Genomic DNA, 13,305 nt, shown 5'->3' with positions numbered 1-13,305 from the left:
GAAATCAAGCTTTGAAGATTTAAGTGTCATGAAAGTTTCTCTCTTTTCTCTCTTGTAATTTTTGGCCAAAATGAAGAAATGAGACAGCCTTGGAGGTCTTAGGGGTTTAAGGTGAGTTTTGATTGGTTGGCTTGGAGATGGATTAAAATAATATTAAAATATCTCAGGGGTATAACTACTAAAACTAGATGTATCGGAACACTTTAAAAACATCTCTAAAAATTCTTTTCTTAGCTACTAGCATAAATGACACTAGTAACATATTTAATATGAGAATAGAACATGTATGACGAGGCATTATTATCGTTATAGTTATCAGAGAGTGCTGGTGCTAAGCTGCATCAGTAAACTGTGAACGCGGTTAAATTGATTTCCTATTTTTAACTAAAACAGACCAGGTAACCTTATAATATCATTCAAGCATCTTCTATTACTAATATAATGATAATATTATACTATTATATCTCTTCTCTCATGAATCAAGTCCGATTTGTCAAACAGAGACTATTTACAAAAACTAGAATCAAAACTCCTAACCAATACGGTTCAAAAACTAGGTTCTTCGTGATTGCGTTATCGAGCTTGCCTCGGAAGAGGTACTAGCTTAAGGATGACATAATGACAATGAGGATCGATACATTCTACTGAACTTCTAGAGAAATCCGTGCCTTCAGAAAAGATCTCGCGTAGTCGAAAAACCAGGTTGTTACATTCTACACTCCTAAAAGAAAATCTCAAAATTTCAGCCACGTGCAGAATCCATCTTCAAGCAGTTTATTTCCTTCAAGCCATCCTGACGAAGAGATTGGTCCGTTCCTTGCAGCATCCAAATCTCACATAGCCATAGCCATGAAGATCATAACAGCTTTGAAGATAGCTGTGGCTCACATCGATTCGTCGTTCGGAGCTCGATTAAACTATGCCTATTCACAGTCATTGAGGTCTTATCCGCACCAAACAATCAATATTAAGGTGATCAGTCTTAATATCTGAAGTTAAGCACGAACATTCCCAAAATGAGCACTGATAAACCACTATTTTATGGTTTATCTTGTGCTCAATTGAGTGATTTTTATCTACTCTTTACCCACTTATTCATACTATTTGTATGGTTTTACATTTGCCTTCCTAATTATGTGCTATGATTGAAAACATGCTTCTTTGATCTTATATTTGCTTATCATTAATCCTCTCTTATTACCATTAGATGCCTTGATATGTGTGTTAAGTGCTTTCAGAGATTATAGGGCAGGAATGGCTTGGAGGATGGAAAAGAAGCATGCAAAAATGGAAGGAATACAAGAAGTTGGAAAAATTGCTAAGCTGTCCAGCCTGACCTCTTCGCACTTAAACGGCTATAACTTTAGCTACAGAGGTCCAAACGACACAGTTCCAGTTGCGTTGGAAAGCTAACGTTCGGGCTTCGATTTGATATATAATTTGCCATAGCTGTTCCGACGCCAGGCGACGCGAACACGTGGGTCACGCGGACGCGTGACCTGGCAGGAATGCAACCCGCGCGGCCGCATGGACAACGTAGCTGCGTCACCTTTCCGCGACCTGAACGTAACAGAAATCACAGGGGGCGATTTCTGGGCTGTTTTTAACCCAGTTTACAGCCCAGAACACACAGATTAAAGGCTATAAAGTGGGGAAATGCATCCATTCATGAAGAGGCTCTCACATTCACAATTTTAGGAGTAGATGTAGTTTTTAGAGAGAGAGGTTCTCTCCTCTCTCTTAGGATTAGGATTTAGGATTTCTCTTAGTTTTAGAGTGACTCTCAAATCCCAGGTTCAATGTTCTTTAATTTATATTCTCTTCTACTTTTATTCATTCTGTTACTTCAGCTGATTATTAGATGTTGCCAATTTGGTTTATGGATTCCTATGTTTAATTTGATTCAATACAATTCGAAGTATTTCAGTTTATGATTGTTTTATTCTATTTAAGATTGCTTTTAAATTAATTTAGATATTTTTCCTTTTGATCTTGGTTAAGAAATCAGTAACTCAGGAGTTATCAAACTCAAACATGATTGATAATTGTTATCTTTGTTAATTAATTTGAACTTTAATAATCCCAATCTTTTCTTAGGAAATAAATAGGATTCGAAGATCAAATCAATTAATCCCTTGACCTTCCTTTATTTTAGTAAAGGTTAACAAAGTGGAATTAAGATTCAATTCTCATCATCATTGATAAGGATAGCTAGGATAGGACCTCTAATTTCTAATACCTTGCCAAGAGTTTATTTTATTATTACTATTTTATTTTATTCTTTTTGTTCAACATACTGCTTCCTTGCTTTCAAAACCCCCAATTTACAAACTCATAACAAATAATAAGAACATACTTCCCTGCAATTCCTTGAGAAGACAACCCGAGGTTTAATACTCGGTTATCAATTTAAAAAGGGGTTTGTTACTTGTGACAACCAAAACGTTTGTACGAAGGGATTTTTGTCGGTTTAGAGACTATATCTACAACGCGACTATTTTTTATGACATTCTTTACTGGCAAAAATCCTAACGTCAAGCACTCATAGACATTCTTGCCAAATGTATCTTAAAGATACCCTAACAGCATGAGACACAGAACAGGGTACGCAATAAAGCATAGTCAGTCCACTCCCCAGGCTCTATTGGGAATGAACTGCTCTGATACCAAATTGTAACGACCCAATTTCTGGTACGTCATTATCATACTAGAAACTGAGCGCTACCAACTTGTCTTTCTAATTATTATCTATTATTTATTATATGAGCCTGATTCGTTGTTAAAAGCGTATTTATTTTGTGAGGTACTTTTTTAAAAAAAATATTTGGATTAATAAACAGAATCATTCATTACCAGTAAAAAAATAATAACAAATACCACAGTTATAAACAACAACACTTATATACATCTCAACAGTTAATAACATTTAGTTATCCAACCTTCATTAGAGTAAAGATCTTTAGTTAGAACACCCCTAGATATATCTAGATAATTCCTATATACATATATATACATACAACATCCCAGGCCCAATATGTATCCCGGGTTGTTACACTTTGCTTCTTTTCTGTTCCCTTTTTTTTCTCTTCTGTAATATGTATTGTGTATATGTGGTAGGAGTTTAATCGTGAATGAGTGGTGAGGAAACAATAAGCATGTCCCAATAACTCATAAATGAGTGTGGAGTACGTGTGTGGGTGCGTGATTGGTCAGGGAGTATACGTATTAGATAATAACAGTACGTATAAAATAAGAAACATAGGATTAGGGTTAAAGTAAAATATATTCGAGTAAATCAGAAATCTTACAAAATATTTGAGATAAAATAACAATTTATGATTCAAATATAATATTGTAAAAATTACTTTCGGGGCACATAATTTTATTTATTAATTTATCAAAGAGTTCAAATAATTATTTCTAATTTAAATTATCAAGTAAACATACTAATCACATTTTATAAAATACAATTTTAAATCCAAAAATATTATTCAGATTATATGATATAACTTTTCATTATTTTCCATCACCGGAACTGTAATAACAATTTATATAAAATAACTAGTTACAATAAAAATTGTACTTAAACATTAATTAACTTAAACTCAAAGTATTTATAAAAATCAATTTAATCATTCATAATAAATTAATCTCTAAGAGCTCGAACTAATAAAATAAACCATAATTTATCCATAATAGAAATTTCTTAAATTTAATTATATAATACACCCATTACTGAATTCTAATTTGAAATTATATAAAATAACCAATTATAAAAATTTACACAAGAATATTAATTAACTTAACATCAAATATTAATAAAACTAATTTAATTACTCTTAATAGATTAGTTTATAAAATAAAGAGTTCAAATTAATAATAAGTCATAAAATAAAAGTTACTTAAATTAAATTATATAATTCTTTCTTATTTTTTAATTACTAAAATTATGCAAAATATTCTATTATAATAAAATTACTTAAAAATATTAATTGATTCAAAATAAAATTACCTCCGAATCTATTTAATTATTTCAAATAGAATAATTTCTAAAATTATAAAGTTTAAACTTAATAAGATACAATTACAATTTCTTTATATTTAGATTTCCAAAAATGCGGGATGTTACAGAGTTTATACAGCTGAAGCAACGCTCGTTGTCCGTGGCCGATTACACTAGTCAGTTCGAAGAACTCTGTTGGTTTTCTAGGGTGTGTCAGGGTGCCCCGGAGTCCTAGGAAAGTTGGAAGTGCATCAAGTATCAAGGAGATCTGAGGGAAAACATTATGACTGTTGTGGCTCCTTTGGAGATTCGGATCTTTTGAGAGCTTGTGAACAAGGCAAGGGTCGTAGAGAATTGTGCCAAAAAGACGACTTTGGCGAAGGATGACCGCCGAGGATCCTATGGAGAGGGTCGCGATAGAGATTTTGCACCAAAGGGCCGAGACTTCAAAAGAAATGGCAAAGGAAAGCGGTCAAGAGCTTACTCCCCTTATTTGAGGTGTCAGGGGTGTGCGAACTACCATTCGAATAAGCCATGCCACTTGGGTATGAAACTATTCTTCAAATGTGGTGCACTGGGACATTTGGTCAGAAATTGTCCACGTCGAGAAACACAAGAGGAACGTCAATCGCAACAACAGAGTTGAGGTAATTATGAAGCTCATAACTGAAGTTTATTTGTGCTATATAACACTAAAAATTTGGACTGATAGTGTCCAGTCTAGGACCAAGTGTAGCTTAGTTTATCTTATGTAATGTTTTTATTAAGGATGGCCGAACTTAGGGTTTTATTGGAGGAATCAATGGAGAAGGAAACTTTGGATGGATGTAGCTGAGTAATTTGGGTTCTTAATGACAAGTAATCAGAGTGATGCAGCGAAAAGTGTGTGGAAATGAAACTTTGACACAGTAGAACTACGATGGAAGAGATGCTTTGACGACTTGATTTGGTTGACGACATTAGTAACAGAAAACTTCATGGAGGAAGGAATTGCGAGGATATGGACGTACTCCATTTTAAAAGGGGGCTATTGGAGAATCAAGGAACTAGGAGTTGGAGGAAATACTGTGCGATTCGAATTTTGGGGACAAAATTCCTACCTACAAGGGGAGAATATAAGAACCGTAACTAAATCGACCGTTTAGATTAAATAAAATAATAATTTAATTTTCTGGAATAGGTTCAAAAAAATAGACATCTTAATTTTTCAATTTAACGGTGAAATTTAAATTCAGTGAATTATTCTGAGTGGAAAAATATATTTTCTACGCCGGAAAATTTTTGTAAAAATGTGTACTGGCACTTAAGCCAGCAGTACTGGCTCTAGTCTCTCCGGTACCACATATTGAGAAAAATAAGATTTTTGAAAATTTAATTTATTATTTTGAAAAGACAAAAATAACATAGAATTGAAAACCAGGCAATAATCTCAAAGGTTTTGGTCCAAAGTTGGGCCAAACGGATCTAAAACGCTAACAGGTTAGACCGGGCCTAAGTTGAGCCTAAGCCCAACATTTATAAGACCTTTTAATGAGGATTTGCATCCTTATTTCAGCACCAAAGGGAAAGAAATGTGGATTGAGAGAGAGGAGAAGGTGGTACTTTTCGTCACCTTCTTCTGGGAGCCATAACTTGAGCTACAGAGCTCCGATTGACGAGTCATTTGTGGCCACGCAAAGCTCTCGTCCAGCTCTCTATTTCTAGCAATGCATTGTTGGTAAGAAATAGAAACTCAAGCTCTAGTTTCTATCCCAAACAATTTTTCAATTTTGGGTTTGGTTTTTAAGTAAAGTTTTGTGATTTTGTTTGTTTAGGGGTGATCTAGCATTGGATTATTGTTGGATTTCATCCCTAATATCATTGGTTTAGGTGAGTCTTTGAAAACTCTTGTTTGATATTTTGGTTAGCCATAGTGTTGGTTTTTGGTATGTTATATGTGGTTGGTGAGTTTTGGAAGTGGTGTTGGTGCTTGAGGCTTGTTGATCTTGTTGGAATCAAGCTTTGGGCGTTTGTGCATATTGAAAATCGGTCATGGTATAATTTCAGTTTTTTCTATATAATATGTAATATTTCTGGACACCTAGGCTAGTAAACCCTAAGATAGGATTGAATGATGTTGGTGTATGGTTAATTATATGTGAATTTATAGTTGATGATGAAGAGGATGTTATGGAGTTTTGAAATATGTGATATTTGAGTTATGATGAGTATTGGTGTTGTCTATGATTATGATGATTGATGAAGGATATAGATGATTATGATGTATGATGATAAATGTTGATGATGGTATTGGGTTTTAAATCTTGTGGTTGGTGTTGATATTGAATGGTGGTGAATGATGCTTATGAAGAGTTAAATTATTTAAAATTGTTAAGGTTGGAATCTTGATTTATGAATTGTTGATTTTTGTTGAATTACGGTGGAAAGATTGAGTGAAAAGGAGGTTGAGTTGATTGAAGTGCAATGGAATGGTAAAGTCTAGTATGTGGTAGTGTTTTGTGATGAACTGAGTAGGTTTTGGTTTGGTTTGGTTCTGGAATTTGAAAACTGGAGAAATTTGATGTTTCAGTGTAAAACCTTATTTTTAATAAATTTTGGCGGATCATAACTTGGATTAAGAACTTTAAAATGATATAAAATTTGAGGAAAATGGAGTTTTGTAGAGGAAGTTATGAACGTTGGAAGTTCGGTGCAAAAATCTAAAATTCTGCAGCATTTAATTTTTCTAAGTCTGATGCAGCATGCGTACGCGAACCTATACACACGACACGGGCATTCTCCACTACCTGGGGGTCTCGCGTATGCGGGCTCTGTGTTGCATATTAATTTTGGCTATGCATACGCACAGACTCTATTTTGCTAAAAAATAATTTTTTCTTCGTTTTCAAGAGTTCTCTAGCTTTCTAAACTTCTTTAAATTGCTATTTGAAATTTCTACCTTGTAATTAGGCCCTAAGACTAATAGAGATGAGTTAGTTGGTTTAAATTGGTAATTTTCTATCATGAGTTAGAAAATGGAGCCTTAGGTTTCTGAAATATTGAGAATGGAATAGTTGTGTGGGTTGGAAGAGTACTAAATTGATGATGAGTATGATGAGCTGTGGAAATAAGAATTGACAATGTTGTGATGAGTCTGGGACTCGAAGATAAATGAGGAAATATTGAATACTGAAAGTGATCAATGAAGGAAATATGGATATATATTGTTTTATACTGAGACTGTTGAGACGCTATACGCCTGGCAAGAACGGTTGGTTAATCCTGCTTGTCAAGGTTGCGGTGCTTGGTGCGCGAAATTAGAACTCGCACAACTTCACCGGCAAGTGCACCAAGTCGTCCAAGTAATACCTCAAGTGAGTGAGGGTCAATCCCACGAGGATTGTTGGATTGAGCAAGCAATATTTATCTTGCTGGACTTAGTCAGGTGAAAAGTAAAGAGAATTGTTGTTGTTGAATTCGCATAAGACAAGAAAGTAAAGAAAAGCAATTAAAGATTGGTAAAGAGATAATATACAGAAGACGTTAAGGCCTCGAAGATGCTTATCTTTTCCAGATCAATACTTCTTATTGACTATTGGTGCACGAATCCCCACGCTTCGTACAGCTAAACCAGCAAGTGCACTGGGTCGTCCAAGTAATACCTAAGCGAGTCAGGGTCGATTCCACGAGGATTGTGGTTTGAAGCAATCTATGGGTATCTTGCAGGTCTTAGTCAGGCGAATCAAGAAGTTGTTGGTTTGAATTTGGTTAAAAGCATAAAAGAAATAGTGTATAGAATACTTTGTAAATTAAATTATAATCAGGGATAGGAAGATGGTTAAGGCTTGGAGTTGTTTTGTCCTTCTGAATTAACTTTGGTCTTACTGTCTTCTTCAATTGTGAATGATTTCTTCAATGGCAGGCTGTATGTCATCAATGCCTTTCTTGAGAGGTCGTCAATGCTCCTCCAGATCTGAACACCAAGGTTAGTGCGCATCCAGTCTGATTGAGGGTGAAGCTCCTGCAGTCCATTCTCCTTAATGATCCTACTCAAAATGCCACAGACAAGGTCGGATCTCTCGGATCAGAGAATGCTGCGCCTTTAGGTTCTAGCCTCTACCACAGAGATCTTAATCTCTCAATACCTCGGCTGAACTGGTGTCTCGAGAAGTCCCCAACAAGGTTGTGGATTACCCGTCTGAGAGATGTATAATCAAGCTGGCGGTTCGATGCTTTCCAGTCACGTATTCACACAAAGCCAAGTAGACACGGGTGGTTGTCAGGCACGCTGTCTTAGTATGATAAACGGAGCTGATTGTCATGGATCATCCCATTCATCATGTTGAAAAATGAATATACATCTTAGAATTAAATCAAACACGGTTTAAAGAGAAATAATAATACTTTTATTAATTCATAGAACTCAACAAGGCTCCTCCCCTTAACCTAGGAGGTTTAGAAACTCATACTGATAGGAAATACAATATGGTAAACGAAAATATGGTGTAGAGGTCTGATGAGCGGATAATTTATACGCTTTTTGACATTGTTTTTAGTATATTTTTAGTAGGATCTAGTCACTTTTAGGGATGTTTTCATTAGTTTTTATGTTAAATTCACATTTCTGGACTTTACTATGAGTTTGTGTGTTTTTCTGTGATTTCAGGTATTTTCTGGCTGAAATTGAGGGACTTGAGCAAAAATCAGATTCAGAGGTTGAAGAAGGACTGCTGATGCTGTTGGATTCTGACCTCCCTGCCCTCAAAGTGGATTTTCTGGAGCTACAGAACTCGAAATGGCGCGCTTCCAATTGCGTTGAAAAGTAGACATCCAGGGCTTTCCAGCAATATATAATAGTCCATACTTTGGCCAAGAATTGACGACGTAAACTGGCGTTCAACGCCAGCCTTCTGCCCAAATCTGGCGTCCAGCGCCAGAAAAGGATCCAAAACCAGAGTTGAACGCCCAAACTGGCACAGAAACTGGCGTTCAACTCCACAAATGGCCTCTGCACGTGGAACACTTAAGCTCAGCCCAAACACACACCAAGTGGGCCCCGGAAGTGGATTTATGCATCAATTACTCACTCATGTAAACCCTAGTGACTAGTTTATTATAAATAGGACCTCTTACTATTGTATTAGACGTCTTTTTGACCATCTTTAGTCTCAGTTTTATTCCATTGTTCATCTTAGGAGACTATTGATCTCGTTTAGGGGGCTGGCCATCTCGGCCATGCCTGGACCTTCACTTATGTATTTTCATACGGTAGAGTTTCTACACTCCATAGATTAAGGTGTGGAGCTCTGCTGTTCCTCAAAGATTAATGCAAAGTACTACTATTTTCTATTCAATTCTTCTTATTTCTCTTCTAAGATATCCATTCGCACCCAAGAACGTGATGAAGGTGATGATTATGTGTGACGCTCATCATCCTTCTCCCTTATGAATGCGTGCCTGACAAACACTTCTGTTCTACATGAAATAAGCTAGAATGATGGCGGCATTCAAGAGAATCCGGAAGGTCTAAACCTTGTCTGTGGTATTCTGAGTAGGATTCAATGATTGAATGACTGTGACGAGCTTCAAACTCGCGAGTGCTGGGCGTTAGTGACAGACGCAAAATGAGGGTGAATCATTCCAGCATGATCGGGAACCGACAGATGAATAGCCGTGCCGTGACAGGGTGCGTGAGCATATTATTCACTGAGAGGAGGGGATGTAGCCACTGACAACGGTGATGCCCTTGCATAAAGCCAGCCATGGAAAGGAGTAAGACAGATTGGATGAAGATAGCAGGAAAGCAGAGGTTCAGAGGAACGAAAAGCATCTCCATTCGCTTATCTGAAATTCCTACCAATGATTTACATAAGTATCTCTATCTCTATTTTATTATATCATATTCGAAAACACCATTATCACTTTATATCTGCCTGACTGAGATTTACAAGGTGACCATAGCTTGCTTCATACCGACAATCTCCGTGGGATTCGACCCTTACTCACGTAAGGTATTACTTGGACGACCCAGTGCACTTGCTGGTTAGTTGTATCGAAGTTGTGACAATTATGAATTAAGATCAGAGCACCAAGCTTTGGAGCCATTACCAGGATTTGTTCGAGCCTGGAGATCACAATTTCGTGCACCAAGTTTTTGGCGCCGTTGCCGGGGATTGTTTGAGTTTGGACAACTGACGGCTCATCTTGTTGCTCAGATTAGGTAATTTTCTTTTCGTTTTGTTTTCAAAAAAAAAAAAATCTTTCAAAAATATTTTCAAAAATCTCTCATCTGTTCTCGAAAAAAAAAATTATAAAAATGTTTTCAAAAATTTTATTCAAGATTTTTAAGAATGAATTCTAGTGTTTCATGAAGCATGTGAAGCCTGGCTGGCTGCAAAGCCATGTCTAAATTCTTTTGGACTGAGGCTTCCTAATCATCATCACAAGAGCAAGTTAGTTATTGCCAATAAAATTTGCTGTTGTATGCATGAGAGGTATCTGCTGAAGCTTGGCTGGCCATTGGCCATGTCTAGTGTTTTGGACTGGAGCTTTCTTTGAAAGCTTGGCTGGCTAGTGAGCCATGTCTAATTCCTGGACTGAAGCTTTAGACTAAGAATGCAAGATTCCTGGAATTCATATTAAAAATTTTGGAATCCTTATTTTCCCTTTTCAATAAATTTTCGAAAAAAATCCAAAAAAATTAGAAAATCATAAAAATCAAAAATATTTTCTGTTTCTTGTTTGAGTCTTGAGTCATATCATAAGTTTGGTGTCACTTGCATATGCATCTTGCATTTTTTCGAAAATATCATGCATTCATAGTGTTCTTCATGATCTTCAAGTTGTTCTTGGTAAGTCTTCTTGTTTGATCTTGATGATTTTTTGTTTTGTGTCTTTTCATGTTTGTCATATGCATTCTTGAATTCTTAGTGCGTAAGCATTAAAGAATTCTAAGTTTGGTGTCTTGCATGTTTTCTTTGCATTAAAAATTTTTCAAAATATGTTCTTGATGTTCATCTTGACATTCAAAGTGTTCTTGGTGTTCATCTTGACATTCATATCATTCATACATGCATTTATTGTTTTGATTCAAAAATTTCATGCATTGCATCTTTTTAGTGTTTTTCTCTTGCATCATAAAAATTCAAAAATAAAAAAAAATATCTTTCCCTTTTTCTCTCATCAAATTCGAAAATTGAATTGACTTTTTCAAAAGTTTTTAAAATCAAGTTGTTTCTCATGAGTCAATTCAAATTTTCAATTTGAAAATCTTATCTTTTTCAAAATCTTTTTCAAAAATCAAATCTTTTTCATTTTTTTTTAGTTATTTTCGAAAATTTTAAAAATCTTTTTCAAAAATCTTTTTCTTATTTTTACATCAAATTTTCGAAAATAACATAATCAATTAATGTTTTGATTCAAAAATTTGAAGTTTGTTACTTGCTTGTTAAGAAAGATTCAAACTTTGAGTTCTAGAATCATATCTTGTGATTTCTTATGAATCAAGTCATTAATTGAGATTTTAAAAATCAAATCTTTTTCAAAAACTAATTTCTATCATATCTTTTCAAAAATATCTTCTCATCTTATCTTTTTCAAAAATATCTTTTCAAAATATCTTTCCTAACCTCCTAACTTCCTATCTTTTCAAAATTTGTTTCAACTAACTAACTAACTTTTTGTTTGTTTCTTAACTTTTTCAAAACTACCTAACTAACTCTCTCTCTCTCATTTTCGAAAATATTTTCCCTCTTTTTCAAATATTTCTTTTTAATTAACTAATTATTTTTATCTTTTATTTTTTATTTCAAAAATTTTCGAAAATTACTAACATTTTTTCAAAAACCATTTTTCAAAAATCACTAACTCTTTTTCAAAATAATTTTCGAAAATTATCCCTCCCCCATCTCATTCTATTTATTCATTCATATCCTAACATCTCATCTCACATCTCTTCCATCCGTACAGTTGTGTTTCTTCCTTTACATCACATTCTTTGTCTCCCCCTCTTTTCTTCCACTCACAAAGGGATCTCTATTTTTATTATTATTTTTCTGTGCCTTCTTCTTTGTCATATGAGCAGGAGCAAGGATAAGAACATTCTTGTGGAAGCAGATCCAGAACCTGAAAGGACTCTGAAGAGAAAATTAAGAGAAGCTAAAATACAACAATCCAGAGATAACCTTTTAGAAATTTTCGAACAGGAAGAGGAGATGGCAGCCGAAAATAATAATAATGTAAGGAAGATGCTTGGTGACTTTACTGCACCTAATTCCAATTTACATGGAAGAAGCATCTCCATTCCTGCCATTGGAGCAAACAACTTTGAGCTGAAACCTCAATTAGTTTCTCTGATGCAGCAGAACTGCAAGTTTCATGGACTTCCATCTGAAGATCCTTTTCAGTTCTTAACTGAATTCTTGCAGATATGTGATACTGTTAAGACTAATGGAGTAGATCCTGAAGTCTACAGGCTCATGCTTTTCCCTTTTGCTGTAAGAGACAGAGCTAGATTATGGTTGGATTCTCAACCCAAAGATAGCCTGAACTCTTGGGATAAGCTGGTCACGGCTTTCTTAGCCAAGTACTTTCCTCCTCAAAAGCTGAGCAAGCTTAGAGCGGATGTTCAAACCTTCAGACAGAAAGAAGGTGAATCCCTCTATGAAGCTTGGGAAAGATACAAACAGTTGACCAAAAAGTGTCCTTCTGACATGCTTTCAGAATGGACCATCCTGGATATATTCTATGATGGTTTATCTGAGTTATCAAAGATGTCATTGGATACCTCTGCAGGTGGATCCATTCACCTAAAGAAAACACCTGCAGAAGCTCAAGAACTCATTGACATGGTTGCTAATAACCAGTTCATGTACACTTCTGAAAGGAATCCTGTGAGCAATGGGACGCCTATGAAGAAGGGAGTTCTTGAGGTTGATACTCTGAATGCCATATTGGCTCAGAATAAAATATTGACTCAGCAAGTCAATATGATCTCTCAGAGTCTGCATGGAATGCAAGCTGCTTCCAACAGTACTCAAGAGGCTTCTTCTGAAGAAGAAGCTTATGATCCTGAGAACCCTGCAATAGCAGAGGTAAATTACTTAGGTGAACCTTATGGAAACACCTATAACTCAACATGGAGAAATCATCCAAATTTCTCATGGAAGGATCAAAAGCCTCAACAAGGCTTTAATAATGGTGGAAGAAACAGGTTTAGCAATAGCAAGCCTTTTCCATCATCAACTCAGCAACAGACAGAGAACTTTGAACAAAATGCTTCTAATTTAGCAAATCTAGTCTCTGATCTATCTAAGGCCACTGTA

At 35.4% G+C, this 13,305-nt stretch overlaps 1 non-coding gene across 1 annotated transcript; it reads right to left on the bottom strand.

The window, feature by feature from the left end:
* Positions 1 to 12,591: 12,591 nt before the first annotated feature.
* LOC148564521 (small nucleolar RNA R71) lies at positions 12,592 to 12,699 on the bottom strand. The gene has a single exon (XR_015884852.1). It is a non-coding gene; the product is annotated as a small nucleolar RNA R71 (small nucleolar RNA).
* Positions 12,700 to 13,305: the final 606 nt, after the last annotated feature.

The sequence above is a fragment of the Arachis ipaensis genome, chromosome B5, assembly GCF_059453495.1.
Source record: "Arachis ipaensis isolate K30076 ecotype BB chromosome B5, ASM5945349v1, whole genome shotgun sequence".
Taxonomy (NCBI): domain Eukaryota; kingdom Viridiplantae; phylum Streptophyta; class Magnoliopsida; order Fabales; family Fabaceae; genus Arachis; species Arachis ipaensis.
Note: the sequence above shows the minus strand (reverse complement) of the source record. Positions and strands in the feature narration are given on the sequence as shown.